Source organism: Bombus pyrosoma, linkage group LG1 (genome assembly GCF_014825855.1).
Source record: "Bombus pyrosoma isolate SC7728 linkage group LG1, ASM1482585v1, whole genome shotgun sequence".
Classification (NCBI taxonomy): Eukaryota; Metazoa; Arthropoda; class Insecta; order Hymenoptera; family Apidae; genus Bombus; species Bombus pyrosoma.
The window spans coordinates 9,604,711-9,619,954 of record NC_057770.1 but is presented as its reverse complement, the minus strand read 5'-3'; the positions used below and the strand labels follow the sequence as shown (position 1 = coordinate 9,619,954).

Genomic DNA, 15,244 nt, shown 5'->3' with positions numbered 1-15,244 from the left:
TCATCTTCTGCGTGCCAGCTGGATCGTTCATTTTTGCTGATACTATGATATTGCCTCGTACGAATAGTATTGGTTAGACTATATATTTTTCTAGCCGCCGCTACAGTGCGGCATGCAGTGGAGAAAAATCGAAATAATCATTGTTCGACTTTGATCTTATTATTCGATGATACCAGCAGTCTGTAAGTAATATAAATATAAATGACAATCCGCTGAAAAATCGATGCAGGACTTTTACTAAAAATCGTTTGTACATCAAAATCTTGAAAATTAGCTCACTCATTCGTTTTAAAAGTGACATAACTTTTGAACCGGATGGATTCCTAAACTCAAAACCTTTGTGCTTCGTCTCTGCTCATCAAGTGCTACGAGAACATGCAAAAGGAAATTTTAAAAGAATAATTCCCAAAGTTTATTCCGACGAAACACATGATGGAAATTTATTCGATTCAAATATAAGCGTAGCTTCACCTTTAATAAATCAACGTACGAAACGTACATCGCTGTGTAACAGAGAATAGAAATGAAAGTTTCATAATCATTCCTGAACCAGATGGAACGGATTAAAATTTGAGCCGAACGAGGAAGCACGCTAAGGTTCGGTACCAAAAGAAATCAAAGGATGAGACTCTAATCGCAAGATTAAAGTCTGCGGAGTTGAGCTTCGGATTAAGGGATAACCGGCTCTCGCTTTCTAACAACGAGAGGAATAACGAACTGGGTTCAAGCCTTATGAACCGTATGATTCTCTTGTAACTTTTAGATCCGTTAAATCCGGCCCGATGCTCTTTGACACACGTGGAGCACCTCGTTGCTTTCTCACCATCGAATCATTGTATGCACTTTCGCAATTTCGTAATCTCCCATGCACTCACCAGTTTACTTCCCATTTCCTTCCGTGCCGCATCTCGCTAACGAGCGATCCATTTTAAGGCTTTGCAGACGATATTATCGTTTCATTGTTTTTCTATCTCAGAATGCAACATTGAAACGAATGGAAACCATAATTGAAATGTTGGAATGGTGAAATATAAGTGGTAGGAACGAAGATTTTCAATAGAAATAAAAAATGTGTGTCTATTGTTTCTAACATCGAGGTTATTTGTCGCTCGAATGCGAAATACGTGTCCGATTGGATAAAATTATTTTTTCTTTATCCAAAGATTAAATCGTGAGAAACGCCCAATAAAAAATTGAGGATGTATATATGATCAATTTTCACTACGCATTTTTAAACTGGTTTAACAAATATTTAATATAATGGATAACGAACAATATATAATGACACAATATAAGGAAGATTTCTCCAAAATAAAATATATCTTATATTTTGTAATTGGTAAAATAATTCTCCTAGAATATGTCTTGAAATTTAATTGCGTTCTTTTACGATTACTTTTTTAAACATATTAAAAGTAAAGTGAAAAGAGCTTCTTCCATTTTTACTAATTTTTTGCCTCACTGACTAACTATGCAAATTTATCTTCGAACAGATATGCACCGAGTGCGAGCATTTGTGTTCGTATAATGTTTCACCCATACAGTATCGTATGCAACAGGTTCCGCTTATATGCATGTAGTCGATATACCACAACGTCTGAAATCTTCGATGCTATTAGAGAGAAGAACGTAATACAATAACTAATAAATTAGGTATGTTTCACACATTATAAATTGCACATTAAGGAAGCGGAAACTCGTACAAAATTCGCGATATTTTTACTTTTTTATATAATATTCTGCAAATTTTTCGCTTAATGTAAAATTGTTATTCCTGCTTTTCCTCGATTCTATTTGCGGTTAATTCATTACAGTATTAAATCGTAATTTCAAGCGCTGAATATAATTTACGTACATATTATAGAAACGTAAAATTAGAAAAGGGAAAGTGTCTAACGATACTTGACAACAGTTCGTAATATTAATATTTTTACCATTTTTCATTGCTTTGTTAATTCTGATATCTAATAAATTAAGAAATAACGATGTATTATTGAAAGAGATAGAGAATAATATGTTCATGGTTATTCGTATATTTTTATATTATCTGCTATTTGTAATAAATTTCTACTCACATCCAACACATTTGAATTTGGTGTGGATATTCATCGCAAGTAACTAATAATAATTACGTTGTTGGTAGAGAGCACGCAACGAAACAATCTTTTTTACGACATTTTTCCCTTCAGTATCCAAGTTACTGCGAAGAAGAGATAAAACAACTTTTAGTGGACATTTTTTAACCTTCGGTATCTAAGGTGCTGCAAAACAGAAATATCTTTGGAATTACATATTTTTCTATTTCTACCTGAGAAACTCATTTGTAACAGTACATTTTTTTTTCAATAGTTATCACTAAAGTTTAACAATGATGGTACGAAATTTATTTCTTTTTTCGCTAGCTTGTCTGCCAGCTGTTTCTCCAAAAGATATAACCAACAGGTGTCACTTGTGTGTATCTGAATAACAAACGTCACATCGTTTTCAACGCTCGTCTGTCAAAAATTCGTTACTTGCTCCTATGGCTTTACCGGTTACCCGCATGTTATGACATTTTTACTCTTTTCCTGTAACAAATAAAATATGTATATTCGACAGAATACGAGATATACATTAATACAATCATGGAGTAGCTGAAAAAATATTCGAGATTCCTCGTGTCCATGAAAAAGTAATATCACAAGCGATTAATATCGATTAAATAAGAATAAAATTGAAAATATAGACAAATTTGTATATTTAGTTGTTTATATTTCTTTGTATTTTTTATCATGTATAATACCTTACAAGTCATACGTTGAACTAAAATTTGTTTCAAGTTATTATTTTGTTGTTATTTCTTTATTTAGCTTTTCTTCATACTTAAACTAGCCCCGCTCGACATTTTTATGTTCTTTTGATGTAACTGTATTATCACGCAATTATATATTCGATAAAGCGCCCTTATGATATTCAACACTGAATCATCGATCACGCACTTTTCTTTTGTTTTTAGGTTATCTTCTGCGCTCCTCAACACTATTACTATTAATAATATTTTCAATAAAAATAATAACTAATTATTGAACCTGGGCCCATAACCTGTTGTTATTTCTGTATTTAGACGTAGGATCATAATAGCTATTATTTTATTCTTTGGATAAATCTATCACACCGTTCTGAGCTGAGAAAACTTCATTGCACTTTCTTACATGCACTAGGGATAAAAGCAAAAGAACATCTTAAACCTATCGATTAAATCTATCGATTGTATCTAGAACTATCTAACTAGAAAGTTACTATTCATTGTAACTAGCGCATCTGCATATGGATGGCGAGCGCGAACTCACGTTGTCATTTTCAACATATTTGTTACTATAGAAATAGCAGAATTATAGGCCAACATCAAGTGACAACTGTTGTTTCTTTAATAAAAAAGTACTTGTTTAACAAATTATATCGAAACTAACAAACAAACTATAATATGTTTAAGCTGAAATCTACTTCGCAATTACATTGATAATTTTTATGTTTATATTATATATATAGATACATAAAGAGAGGTTTAAGAGAGATCTCCAGTATAACGAATAAATTAAATAAATTCTCATCTGAGCATAGTTGCGGAGCTGGCGGAATGAAATTCGTAGAACTGTTACAGGCCAAAGAAACGCTTACGTAAATGTATTTAATCGTTCGCGTGTAACTGAGAATGGAATATACGTAGGAGTAATCGCATCAATTTACCCTGATGTATCATGGCATCGTTTGCTCGCATAATCGCGCAAATTAAATGTATTTTCTCCCGTCAATTGTTTTTTTAATTAATCTATCTTTTAGTTTAAAAAACTCAAGGTCACCTGAATATTTAAAAAAATATAAGATATCGAAAAATCAAAATGTACTCGTCTAACCAGACTCCTGAAATACAGCTAATTTCACTTCAAATACTTTTTGATAAATTCAATAGATTTAGTAAGTTAGTTATCTCAGGTGGCATTTTTTTACTGATTTATCCTATGTAATGCAACGTATTTTAATTTCCCATAGCGTTTCAACGAATATGAAGCATTTCTAGCTAGACAGTACAATTTTTGCTTATCTGTAACGAGGGCAATAATTATGCAACGTGAAAGAGGAAGACATTTGTCCACGTACATCTCTGTCACTAGCGCGTTGAAATACCGATAATGATGACATCGTAATTCGCAGAATGGCGGTCGATGCGTTTGAATCAGACATCAGCGAACGAGAGTTGTATTTGAGAGTTAGGAAGCTGAAAACAGTGTCACTCGTTCCATCGAATGCAAATGTGGAGTAATTGGGAGATCAATTAAGTGCAATGAGGCTTCCATGAATAGGAGATAAACGAGATCGTGCGTAATGTATATGTATTATTGAATTCATGTGGCAACCAAAATGATGTAAAACGTGATAAGTACGTGAAATTGTAATTAACGAGAGTTTCATGATTAAAAAATTATAATTAGTAATAAGAATTATAATTTAATTACAGTAGAAATACATGATTTTACAAGTAATTTTCAAATGTTTAATATTGTATCATTTTCTATTTTTCTATCGTTATAATAATTTGTGATTATTATATAATAGTTTCATTTCATAATATCAAGTAAAAAATATATATAATAAATAAATGACACTTTTATTAAAAGTTTACATTCTATGAATAAATTCACTTTCTTGGAATCATATATTGTTTTGTAAGTAACAGAGATATATGTTAAATATAAAGTTCATTACGAGTAATAGATTGACTTACGCTAATAGTTTTTTTATTATGAAATTTTCAGTTTACCTTCATAACTTTCAGAAATTACATCACTAAATGTACTGAATATCCTAGTTTTTTGTATTAAAAGATTCCATAAAACATATACTACTTCGTGTTATATAACCTAGTAATAAAACTGAATACATTTTTACTCGTTACTTCATACTCCATTAAATTCTAACATAAAAGCGATAATATTTTTGTGTCGTGGAATCTTGGTGGAGTGCATTAAAATGTGGTTAACCGTCGTGGAAGATATGAGTGCTCCCGGGTTCGATTTTAGTTGGCCGCAGTCTGCCTTTTTCTTCCATTCTCATATTTTACTTCTACTTTGAAAAGAAAAATAAAGGCAAGTGAATTAAATCTCTGAAACCCAAAATCTACAAAAGAAGTACACTGAAGTAGAAATCATACAATTTCTCTTATAATGTATATTCCATGTAAATGATATTTTTTTACAAAGCAAATAATTTGAAATTAAATCAATGAAATTAAACAATATATGTAAATGAAGCAAATAAAAGCTTCATACAAATTTGTTAATTCAATGTACACATATCACTACTACTGATATTAAATATACACACTAAACAACATACTATCACAGTGCAACATACTAAAGGAATTAAGAACCATATATATTGTACGGTTAATATTGATTAATACTACTGCAAAAGTAGATTCGTTCTAAATAGTATCCGTAGAAGTATTACATCCGTATCGTATTATTTTAATGACTCATTGTTATAATTTTATGTCAGTGTCAGAAGCTTATCACCTTCCTCGTAATCTACTGGAGCGATTCAGAGTACATAGATAGCATTCAGCAATAGCGAATCGATAAGCTTTATGACGCAGACATAATCATCTATGTCCGTTTAGTTAGTAACATTATATCTGTATAATCACCATTGAATAACTAATATTGCCCGTAATACCTAGTATCTAGTATGACTGTTGTATTAACGATTTGGTTACAACACTACTTGTTTAATTCCGATAGACCCTGCAATTCCGGTTGACCTAGATACAAGTACGAAAGCCACGTAATTAACATATCAATTACAATTGATACGTGTAGAAATAGCGCATCCATGTTCTAGGAAATTATTATCTTGCGAATAGTTTAGGATTATAATTTATATGTCGATAGAAAATCGTTTTACTTATCAAGCATTATTGAAAGCACTATACCATGGATATTCTATATATATATATATTTTCATATTATGTGCATTCTTTGCGATTCTCCACTTTCAAATTTTCAAGTGCATAAAAATCTGCAGTCTAATGGTTCCATTGATCAACAGATGTACTCAACAGCAAACTAATTCAATGTTGTTATTGTACAAGCCTATGTAATGAAAGCACATCCTATGGTAGTCACCAATAGTTACACAGTGGATGTTTATTTAATTTTACGTTTTATGAACATAATTAAAAAATGGAATCAGGACAAAAATTTGTTTCGCCTACTGTGTATTATGATCGGTGCTCTACTTTGAGCATTGTATAAATTTCATGAAATAAATGAAATAAATAACGCAAGTAAAATAAATAAAATAGGGAAGGAGAGAATAAATAATAAAGGAAAAAAGCTGGAGAAAAGCATCGGTGTTTTGGCAAATTGGACAAAATAAATAAGCGCGAGTTAAGTCAAGTTGCGAGAGCGGTTTAAGGTACCTCAGTGAAAATCCGCATACGAGGAATGTCCAATGAATCAGGAATCCGGTAGTGATTTACAGCTGTATGAGGATAGAGGCAATGCGGACGATGCGCAGGTCTCGTGGGGCTAAGGGGAGACCATAAACCTTACAGTGTACTGGAAGTTTATAGACGTTATGCACAGATCTATCACGATCAGCGGATTTCCGCAGACGTTTAGAAGCGATCACTTGTTCAGTGTACCATTCCTTACTTTACAACTGATGTATTCAGAGCCTTATGCTGCGATAATAATCCTTTCTCTTATTTTTCTGAATCCTGAGCAACGCCAAATACACGGAAATGGATGTATTGTGCGTAGGTAGATACAAAATGAAGTTTATTGCCACGTGTGTTATACGAAAAATAAAAATAAATCATAATTTGTTTGAAGGATCTCATTACTAATCAATTTCGTTAAAGTTTATATTGAAAATTATCGAGTATTCCATGATTTATATACGCGTTATATCGTTTTAGAGCGTAGCTGCTGTTCTAAGAAATTATACAATATTGTTTTATAAATTGAACGAACTGAAAACTCGTTCTATCTGTTTCTACTTTGACATACTATGTCAAAACACGGCAAAAAGATGAAAATAATAAAAAAACTATTTAGTTGCTAACGCGTATTCCTTTTCGTACAAACGAAAATACAATAAAAATGAAACTGCAGAGGGGAAAGCAAAAGAAAATAAATATAGATCGAATATTTCAACACGCATGAACAATAAGCGGGACAGCGTGTACTAGCATCGAGCATTGTAGGAAATAAAAAAAGAAGGTCGACAGAGAAGAGGAATTTAACAAATGGGAAACGGAAAGGGAGTCTGAACTGTGCGGGATGTACTCGTCCACCAAAGAGGGGTACCGCATCGTCCCTTCCACATCGTTGCATTCGGCTGCAGGTGTAGCACCAGACACTTTAATTCTAGAGAGTGCATCATTTGCATCCTGGACGAGCGACCACGTCTCGAGAATCACCAGCCAGAATCAAATACGAATAAAAGTAAAGCATCGCTGCATAAACTAACGTAAAGGACGCTTGCCAACGGTAAAGACAACTTATTCCGCCATCGTCGTGCTACCGAATGTTCGATTTTGTTAATCATCGTTTTAGTTATTATTATTATGTCAAATCTATTTATCGTCAGAAGATTTGTTTGTTCGCGAATAAATAATATTCAATTCCATTAACTGAAATTCAATAAAAATGTAGATAAAGAATACACACTCATATATATGTAGCATATTTATCAAAATACTTTTTTTAAAGAAGAAATTGATCAATGAATTTATCAGCTTCATTATGGAGGCACGTGTTTCAAAATATACTAAGTGCTTTAAAATATCCTTCTAATAAATATCTTGTAATAGATATAATTTCATATACACACACAATATACACATGTACATATGTAATTGTCGTGTACAATTTCAGATTCGTTTAAAATTTGGCCAATATAATCGTTACAGTTATGTTTCGTTATAACGCCAATGAAATATTAACATGTTTCACATAATACATAATATATTCATAAGATTCTATGTTCCATATTCTATATTCTATGTTCCAATAATTTTGCGAGCCTATAAATGGTTCTCGAAGTTGTTCCTATAAGTTTTCAAATACTTTAGCACGTACCTTGAATGCCACGATGAACTTCATTTTCATCGTAGCATCGAGTAAATCGAATCGAAGATAATCGCATAGTATAGCGAGTATGTATTATTACAATAAGATACGGTAACCGGACATAATAAAAAATAATAAAAAGAAACCTGTATAGTAACAAAGCAGTGGAGAACTTTTCATAAATATTAATTTTCGCGGGGAATCGGAAGAACGAACTGTGCCCGCCGTATATTGCCGTTGCTGTTCGTGATTTAATTAATTACCAGCAAAAAATGTTTTCACGTAGTACAGAAACTCATTAGCGGAGCAATTCGTGAAGGGGTGTGTATCCGCTTGAGTTTGCAAGCTCTCTAGAAAACAATAATTCTGATTTATTTCGCGGTAAAAATATCCGTTAGGGAGGTGTGCCTACAACCAACGTTTCCATCCACAACCACTCGTAATTTACATTTTAGTATTTGACCTAGCGACAATAAACTACGCTAAAATTTATTTCTTCAATTAACTACATTAATCGACGTGGAAAACGTGATTTATATGTTCTTGTTCTTCCGTATATGAAATAAAATGGCATAGAATCATCTTACACGAGCATCGATTTGGTATCAAATTTCCATGGTGTTTGAGAAATCGCCAAGATATGTTTCGTTATTACGATATTCATTTTATCGTTATTTTATCGTCATTCTATTGTAACAAATTTAAGTTACAGCTAACGAATATGTACTAGTGGCGTTATAAAGTGTATACGATACAGTAACGAGCTAATTTAAATTAAAAATATATTTTGAAATAATTCTATCTTACGTAATTGTACAACCTTGTAATTACTCATTAGAGAGAACTAAAATATCTGAATATACAATGATTGTCTTGATTGCGTATGAATTAGTGTCAAAATCAATGGGCAATTTAGGGAAACAGGATCACTAATTATTGGCGGTATTAACTAAAGACTGGTGCGAGGTTGCATGAATTATGCGTTCTCTTTGCAGCGCTATAATTCGTAGTTCATTGATGTACATAGGTTAATTCCTTCAATGCAAGGGATGCGCTTACATAGTTTTGTGTCGAAACTGTAACTCTATTCCTTTATCATTAGCGTAAGCTATTAGTTTGCTGTTTATTAATTATTGAGTTTAATCATTGCCTCGTGAATTTCACAGAATCGAGAATTAATTGAACAATTTTACAATAAATATCAACCATCGATTGCCCCATCATTCCGAGAAATACTGATATATTTAGAATTAAACGAATGTATTTGGCATTTAGTAATATTACGTAACGTCCTCGGAATTAATGTTAAATAATGCCGTTTATCGTCCCTTTCAATCACTAATAAAAATATTTTAATTGAAATACAAACATAGGATACGAAATTGGCAAATTTCATTCGGAGCCACGATTGCCACGATAAATCAGTCGATTATATCGACGTTCGTCTAACTTTAGGAATCAGCTTCGAAATATATAGGACAAGCAGACTTTTGTTCATTATAGTTTTATAAAGAACTAAGATAAAGCCGCGAATAACTCGTTAAATCGGTCGTCGCTCAATCCAATGGTATTCGTCTAATGTTATGGATCACATATCGTTACAGAAGTAGACTTTTGTCCGCCATAGTACACGGAACTAATTCGAAACTATAAGTAACTTGCTAAATCAGTCATCATTCCATAGAATGTTGATTAATTTGATTTTGCAGATGGATGTCGGAAAATATCAAGAAGATTTATATGTCTGTCACAGTATAGAAAACCAAGTTAAAACACACTAGTAATTCATCAAATCAGTCGTCATTCGATCGTACCGACGTTCAACTTTACGAAATCAACATCGAGAAACACGACACCGATATAATTTATAAAGAATTCTAACGAAATGCAATTCGTTGGCTTATTTAATTATCGAAGTATGTAAGTTGCTAGACGTACGGTTGTTGGAATGAATATTCAGCAGTAGCTCGTATGTACGTACATAGTAGGAACACGCTCGATTCTGGCGCAGGTGTCTGTAACGGCGATTTCGCTGACTCGACTCGAAGCAAACTGCGCCCGGTGACTGTTCGTTCGAAACTTCCGTGATTTTTACACGCATATATATAAATTCTGACAAATGAACGCTTGCTCGGGCGCGATATCGCGTGCATTAATTTCGTGCGCGACATGTGCGCCAGTCGTGTGATATTTCGCCCGTTTGCTCGTCGAGGGTTAGCATTAAAAAGGATCAAGGGACGTTGATCGATGCACGCCCATTATCGACGTTTACTGCACTTCCGCAACGAAAACCGAGGGCACGCCGCCTCTGCCTCTATCTGTCGAACGTCAATAATGGAACAGTCGCTTGTTGCCCTTAAAAAAAAAAAAAAAAAGAAAAAAGGAAAAGAAAAAAGAAAAAAGCGGAGAAAAACTATATATTTTGCAGAGAGCAGTCTATTGTGCTAACCTGTATCAATCTGTTCTCTCTAACTGTCGTGTTTAGATATACAAAACCGTTATTGTGAAATACTTCGACCGTTAATATTGGAATCGAACAATAAATAACGCGGAATTAAAACGATTACAATAATAGAATTAATGAAAGTTGATTATCATCGGTTGTAAAATATTTACACCGTGTTTTCCAATAACATTTTATATCGATAATGGAAAATGCGAATTGCTGATCGTTCTGTTATTTTTCAGGTCACGATTTTATGTATTATGTTGAAATACATTAATAATATTGACTCATTCGTATTTGATGTAATACGCAATACGTAATTTAGTAAATTGTTAATTAATTAAACGATGAAAGTATATCTGTCGGTTACGAAAGAAAATATTGCGTTTGATCGTTAGTTTGCCATTAATTCATATATTTTACTAATATTCGTGCATCATTAATATAAATGAAGCAAACTGTCCATATACTTATGAACCAACGGTGTATATGTGTAATTATAGATCTGCGTAACGATACTTCTCATTTTTATTATTTCAACGCTTCAATTTCGATCTTTTTGCATGATAGATGGCAAGGTTTTCTAGGTCGGCCACTCTGCCTCATCCTGTAACTCGTTTTTCTCTTTTTACGAGACTACGTCTACTGTTACGTATCGTATGCATATATTTTACACCTTGTCATAAAATATCATGCACCCCGTCGAGTTCTTCCCTAGTAGAGCCCATGGATTTTAGCGTTATGAGGGTCCTAGGCCGACCGCGATCTCTACCAGTCGGCTATAAACCGGCGAAAGATACTATCAAGATATGAAACGCATGACCGCGCGTAAAAGCTCTGACACTACCTAATAACTAGGTCTCGGTATACGTTTATGCGTTCGATTACAATTATCGATTTAGCAAATTTTATCAATAATTTAGTAAAAGCATATTTTATTAATCTTTTGTGAATTTCTTGCACTATATGTAAATACGATGTATGATTAGACACGTGTTATCACACAGTATCGAAAAGTTCTTGTATTATCGAAATCTTCTGTTAATGACGCTTTCTTTCCATGTATCAGAAATATCAGAAATATCATCAATTTGTCAAATTTTATGAATCTTCATCATATAATTTCATGAATCTCTCTATCGCTTTTTGTGAGTTTCTGTAATCCTTGTAATAAATTCTTTTCTAAATAATTAATTAACAAGTTCACATTGGTCATGACGTTGAGTTTGACCAGTATGAACGAAGCTTTATATTATCGATATGAATAAACGTTTAACTTGTACATGATTCAAACAAATATAATGTTAATTATATATTATTGAATAGCATTTTTAATACACTTGTAAAACTTCAAATAATTTGTAGCCATTACAAAGAACTTGGACCAGCTTGAATAAGCTTAAAATCATAAGAGTCACGTGCTCGAATTCAAACAATATGACTAGTACGAGACACAACATGGCTAGACGTACAAATTGTACGTGTAATTATACATTTATACATGTGATCAGAAGGACATTCTATAGTTACCTAAACCTATTTCCGTAAGATGTATGTTAAACTTCGATAGTGTATCTGAATACAGCGTAAAACGATGTAGCACGTCAAGATGTCTATCAGTGTAACGTACCAGAGATGACAGGTCGACGATTAATAATTCCATTCGATAATTTTGACAGGCCAGACGATATATCGTTTATTAGATTGACGATGGAAGGCTGCATGCTATTCTTGCGTAAATCATTGAAGAGAGAATCAAACGCAGCATTTATCACGCGATACTTCGAATAAGTTTACGTAGAACATAGAATATTTACATGCAACGAGAACATTTTCATCTATTTCAAACAATATTACGCCGTATGTACACACTAAAGACGTACTTGAATACTCATTATACCGCTTACATAATGTACACGATAATTACACAGGTATAACAACTTGCGTGTAATAATGGGATATGATTCCATAATATAATTAGAAATCAGTGAAAGGGTCATTTAATTATGTTTAAAGTCTAATTAACACAGTTTTATATTGTAGATAATACGTAGTACATACATATGTATGTAATAATATGAATGTTAGATATAAACACGTATAGATTATAGAAGTACAGGAATATATTAAAAAACATGTATAGCTAGTCAGAGAAATATTCATAACCCGCAATTTCTAAGCAGAATTTCTAAGCAATTATTATACAATTCATATAATGAAACTAGTTTAATTAATTAATTACCTTAATTAATTAACTTCAAAATAGTAGACCTTTCTTAATCTCATATTTTATGGACAAAAATGCATTGTTTATAATGTTCAATTAAATGAAAATATTGTTTAATAAATTGAATTTCACATTCTTCAAACAAAAGGTAAAATACATCGGAATTATGAAAGTTTAAAATCCCGGATTATTATCGACTATTTATTTTTCATCAGCGTAATGTTTTAATAAGAGCAAATGCCAAATGTATTTAAATCCATTCATACGAACTGGTAGAGAAAATACATATCGTTTATAAACGCCGTGTCTTGCAAAACACACCCATTCAATCATCCGTCCGTTTCAATGTTTAATGCAATTTTAATATTGTTACATCTTTTCAATGAAGTCGAAGGCATGCTTCACATTTCATTTTAATAGTGTCGAATTTTTATAGTCATTTGGGAATACTGGAAAATTAATTAGTAAACGATAGAATAAATACAACGCGAATACTTTTCGTAGCCACTGTATCTTCAGATATTTCGTATTTTAATTTTTATTTCCGTGAGACTGACACGCTCGATATTCGCGCTCAATTTGATTCTTATGCATTGTATCTTTCTTTCTTCATGCCCTGTCGAACGTTCTCCGTGCTGGCTGAATGGTAAATCCCCGGCAGGCCGCGCCTCCATTTGTCTAGAAAATCCATCCTCAAAAACATGCAGTCCTGCACATCACTTTTTCGCATATCGACTTATGCGAATTCACCTTTGCCGAGAAGAACGTGCCTTCCCTAGTATCACTCTATCGTGAAAAATTGACTCTTCCACCTTCTTGTCAGAATGTATTTTCCTTATATCGTTCTCGTATGCGAAAGAAGAAAGGATTACTATGATCAATAGAGGCTATCAACATTCTTGATTTTCGCGATGTAACGCCATTCTCTTGGAAATTTGAGTTGAGATGGTAAATGGCACAGACGTTTCAAGTGAACATTTCCAATAAAACGAAAAACGTATTTCTGTTAATTTTCTTGCTATGAATTTTTAGTGTTTACTATTTTATAGATTTAGAGGGAGAATAAATAATAACGCGGCAATAAAAAAATGTGTAGAATTAATTGAATTTATTTATCTTCAGGCTTGGTGCTTATATCGTTCATCGTTTCGACTCCTCGATTCAAGAACACAATCCGGATATTTAAAACGCGACGCTTGATAATGTGGTCACACGTTTATATGATCGTTAAGTTCCGGGTATGTCACCTCATCATTATCGTGACGATTACAGCGTAGATCGTTACAAGGTGAAGTTATTTCCTAACCACCGGATACAGCCACGAGGTTCGAGGTTTTACGTTATATGGTTAAACTCTGTCGCACAGATACTCATTCACAGTCATCAGTGGGATACACAGAGCTTTCTGTAGTGGTGTAACAACCGCATTAATTATACGATAATTGATCTGAATTTAATACAGTGGCTCGATTTATAATAATAATAATAATTTACAATTTATAATGAAAATGAAAATAACTAGGAAATATCATGTTTCATACATCATATTCAGAATAGTTTTAGTATGAAAAGTGTGTTAAGTACTTTTTTAACAGTCAAGCTTTAGTCTACGTGACTTTTTTCCTTTATCTTGACTTACTTCTCAACTTCTTATACTTCGTTTTATAATAAAATTGAAGGAGCAAGCAGAGGGGCTAAATGCTAAATTACCGTTATTCAGAAACAATAGTGCCTTTTACGCTTAAATATAGCTCGACTGTCTTTTTTAACCATCCTTTTCAAATAATTATCAACTCAGATATATCCAACAGAAATCTCGCTACGATATTCTCTAAAATAATTCTATTTTTCCTTTTTCTATTTTGAATCTAAATTAAATGTCCTTTTGTAACGACACGTTTTTAATTTTTAAAAATTATTAATTATTTTTATTTTTAAGGATAGGAGGAGATCCATAAATTAAAGAATTGTTACGTTTGAAAAATTGACGATTCAACTGATAAGTTAAATTGTCTCCACTGGTTAGTAAATTGATATTTCAATGTATTAATAGAAAGGAGATGAGAACGATCAATTTACATTACAAATGTTTCCATTCATATTGTATTAGAAACATTACTCTTGCTTTCGTAACTCGTGACACCTTGCCGTGCTTTCTAGGACACCTTTGCCTCAATGCGGTGAAAGTACATACATTGCAAAAGTCAAGTTGAATAGCATGAGAATCACGTGCACTGGCATGTACGCTATGTGATCGGCCATTATATGAGTCTCGTCTACTTCTATCTTCAGCTAAAGGAGTACATAATGACGTCCTCAAAATGATAGTATGCGTCGCACTGTATTTACACTACGAATGAAACAGAATTTTCCCTATTTTCAAAAATCATTTGTATTTTTCCTGATATAAGATACAGTACTGGTGCAGCGAAAATGGATATGATTAGTATGTTAATA

The 15,244-nt window shown here is 32.7% G+C and overlaps 1 protein-coding gene and 1 long non-coding RNA gene across 3 annotated transcripts in view; both read right to left on the bottom strand.

Moving 5' to 3' along the window:
- The window catches only part of LOC122568232 (leishmanolysin-like peptidase), a 203,400-nt gene that overhangs the window by 43,211 nt on the left and 144,945 nt on the right, over positions 1-15,244 (bottom strand). The gene's annotated exons all lie outside the window — the stretch shown is intronic.
- On the bottom strand, positions 191-3,185 carry LOC122568339. 2 transcript variants are annotated; one of them, XR_006317061.1, is made up of 3 exons: positions 2,783-3,185; positions 2,309-2,567; positions 191-2,200 (listed from the first exon to the last, which is right to left on the bottom strand). It is a non-coding gene; the product is annotated as an uncharacterized LOC122568339 (long non-coding RNA). The 2 variants fall into 2 exon arrangements; XR_006317069.1 differs by having other exon boundaries at positions 191-2,261; positions 2,334-2,567.